Here is a 3,681-nt window from a genome sequence, read left to right as displayed (position 1 = left end):
AATTTCGAAATTTGAACTCATCATTACCTTCATTTAGTAAAAATATATAGAGAAATAAAAACACAAAAATTACCTTCATTTAGTAAAAATATATAGAGAAATAAAAACACAAAAATTAATGATCTTTAGTAATAGAAATAGAAAACGATGAGTATTATCTTGCAAAAATATAGATAAGAATAGAAAGCGAAAAAAAAGGTATACTAATTGTAAGAATTATTCAAAGTATAGAACATATATTGAAGTTTGAATATAACTAATAAATTAGTAAATATTAGTTACACAAAATATAAATATAAAAGTATGTGTGAATAAAATATATAATTTTACTTCTGTAAATAAAAAATTTTGGAAAAGTTAGCAAAATTGATAGGCGAATTTGTATTTGAATTGATTGAAAATTGAGTTTTTTTTTTTTAGATTGATTGAAAGTCAAATTTGTTTTTTGATTGGTTGAAAGCTGAGTTTGTTCTCGGATTGGTTGAAAGCTGAGTTTGTTCTCGAATTGATTCATTGATCGATTTATGATATGTGAAATATGATGATATATAAAAGTGAAGTAATTCGAATGTATAAAGTACATACTTTATAAAAAATTACGATAGATTAAAATTTGATAAAAAGTATTAAATAAAATCTTAAACAAAATTGTTAAAATTGATTCAAAAATTTAAATATAATTCAAGTTTTATAAACCTGAAGGGAGATGAAATTATTTTACTCATCCTTACAGACGGCGCCAATTATTCTTGTATGAATGAACTTCCGAGATATATCTAACCTTAGAGGTATATATTTTTAAATCAATTATATATACTTTGCTTATGTTTGAATTTATATATATGTTTAATGAGTAAATTACCATTTTTGACCATTAAAGATGTGAGCATCGATAAAATTAACCATAACAGATTAAAATTAATTTAGTATCTATGAAAGATTAAGTATAGTTGACAAAACTAACAAAAACCTTAATTATAGGTTAATTTTGTTTAAAATGCCTTTATTACCCTTTACTCTTTTTCTTCTCCCCTTTCTTTTTCTTCTATCTCTTCCTCTTCTAAAATTCTCTAAGCATCGCTGCCATTATCATCACTAACAGCACCAACGCAATATCCATCATCACCCAACATACACAAACCCTAAAATTTTCAAATCTGAAATTACACTTAATCAAAATAATTTCGCAGTGAAGCTTAGAATCTACGATTATGAGAAAGCTAAAAACGAAGAGTTAGAACAAGAACAAGAAACGAAGAACAAGAGAAAGAGGAAATTGGAGTAGGAGGAAGAGGAATAGTTTGGCTTCAGTTTTCCTATCCCATGATTTCACCAGTTTCCGCCGATAATGTATTCGATAATGGCTAGATCCGGCCAATGTATCCCGTTTTCGATCATAATCTTCTTTTTTTTAGACGAGTATGAGGCGAAACATAGCTACGGCCCCGTTGATGGAACAACAACATGGTGAGGCTCCATTTTCCTCATCGTCGGTTTTGATGGGTGCAGTACCAAAGAGACCTTATAAAAACGAAGAGTTAGAACAAGAACAAGAAACGAAGAACAAGAGAAAGAGGAAATTGGAGTAGGAGGAAGAGGAATAGTTTGGCTTCAGTTTTCCTATCCCATGATTTCACCAGTTTCCGCCGATAATGTATTCGATAATGGCTAGATCCGGCCAATGTATCCCGTTTTCGATCATAATCTTCTTTTTTTTAGACGAGTACGAGGCGAAACATAGCTACGACCCCGTTGATGGAACAACAACATGGTGAGGCTCCATTTTCCTCATCGTCGGTTTTGATGGGTGCAGTACCAAAGAGACCTTACTATGAGTTGTTGCTGAAGATAGCGGCGAAGATCCAAAGTTATTAACTTCGGTGGTTAATCTCAATGGGTTTACTTCAATTTCATCTTCTGACATCTCCAGAGGTGAGGAAGCTAACTCATTAATAGTTGCATTTAGATGATAGGTGGCAATCATCAAAATTATGTTTCCACAAACCTGAACCTGACCATGGAAGTTTTTAGCACAAAGATGTTAATTGAAGTCCAAAGATTTGAACTTTGAGAAGCATTTGATGATGGGTGTTCACTGTTCAACGAAGTTTTAGTTTCGGTTCATAGCTTCCAGTTACGTCTTGGTACGTTTTTGCATTTTTGCAAATTAAAAGATGAATTTGGGATTCAAATTCCTATGTCTCTAGAACCAAGAGGTTAATTTCATTGTTAGGAGTGATAGGTTAATTTCATTGTTAAGATTGGTCGATGTTAATGTGTTATGATATTGAGGGAGAGAATTTTGGATTTCAGAAGAGGAAGAGGTAGAAAGGAAATGGGAAAGGAAAAAGAGTGAAGGGTAATAATGGTATTTTCAACAAAATTAACATGTGATTAACGTTTTTGTTAGTTTTGTCAAGCAGATCTAATCTTTTGTAGATACTAAGTTAGTTTTAATTTGTTATGGTTAGTTTTGTCAGCGCTCACATCTTTGATGGTCAGAAATGGTAATTTACTCTATGTTTAATTGATAAAGGATAAGAGATGTTTCCAATACGGATTTTATATTAATAAAAGATAAAGATGTTATTATAAAATTTTAATTCATTTGATAAATATTTTAATAATTAAAATTCAATTTAATTATATAATTTTATCAATTCACTCTAAACAATAGAATTCAATTTAATTTCAAATCATTAAAAGTTTCTAAACACACTAATAATGTTAAGAATTTCTGCCTATAGGAGTTTTGCCTTCAATAAAACCCAATCCTCGATCGTTCGCAAATTCCTTCTCCTTTTTATGTTGATCCGCTTGCTTCTTCATGCGAGTTTGAGTTAGTTGTAAAAATAGCTTTGTTGTCTATTTAAAATCTCCAGCACAGCAGCATTCTGAGAAATTTAATCCACATTGAAAACAACAAAAATCACAATCCCCCATCTTATCTCTCGTTTCTCTCGTTTAATTTTTCTTTTTATTTTTATTTCGTAAATGATTTTTAAATGTGTATGGATATATTTTCTTATTTTTTTTAATCACTTTGGATGTGTTTACACTCCCTTATTCTTTTTCAGTGCTAGCTTGTTTTTTTTCCTTTAATTTCATTCATTTGTGATTGTTGAATGCGCAAATCACTTTTGGATGTGTTTTAATTTTTTGGATGATTATTTATTTATTTATTTTTAACTTTTATTTTATTGAAATTGTGAAAATAAGTGAAAAAAGGTTTCAATCTCATCAAATACGGTCAAATGAGTCTAAGAACCTAGAAGAAAGAATGGATAGAGAGAAGGAAGAAAGAAAAAAGATGGTTAGAGAGAAAGGAAAAAAAAAAGAAGAAAAAGAGAGAACCAATATTAAAAAGTGGCCGATGAATTCAGAAAAAATTGATGAATATTCTAATAGCTAGTGTATATATATGTACACAATAATAATAATTGACTAACTAATTTTGCTGAGCCACTAGAAGTAACTAACAGCAATGACTCAAATTACATCCTTTCGCAAATTAGGGTTGTGAATGTTTAGAAGTTATAGTTTGAAAAGATTAATCGCAAAAAGGCCTAGTGCTAAAGCTTTTGTTAGAAAATCTAATTGGACGAGGAGATAGCATCAAGTGAGTGAGGCAAGAAAGATGTTGATTTCGAGCGATATGGTAGTCCACCTTAATATGTTTTA

The 3,681-nt window shown here is 30.2% G+C and overlaps 1 long non-coding RNA gene across 1 annotated transcript; it reads right to left on the bottom strand.

The window, feature by feature from the left end:
* Positions 1,038–2,553, bottom strand: LOC107638213. Its single transcript, XR_002362117.1, has 2 exons — positions 1,826–2,553; positions 1,038–1,521 (listed from the first exon to the last, which is right to left on the bottom strand). It is a non-coding gene; the product is annotated as an uncharacterized LOC107638213 (long non-coding RNA).

The sequence above is a fragment of the Arachis ipaensis genome, chromosome B04, assembly GCF_000816755.2.
Source record: "Arachis ipaensis cultivar K30076 chromosome B04, Araip1.1, whole genome shotgun sequence".
Lineage (NCBI taxonomy): Eukaryota > Viridiplantae > Streptophyta > Magnoliopsida > Fabales > Fabaceae > Arachis > Arachis ipaensis.
The sequence above is the reverse complement of the archived record's forward strand: the minus strand, read 5'-3'. Positions and strand labels throughout refer to the sequence as shown.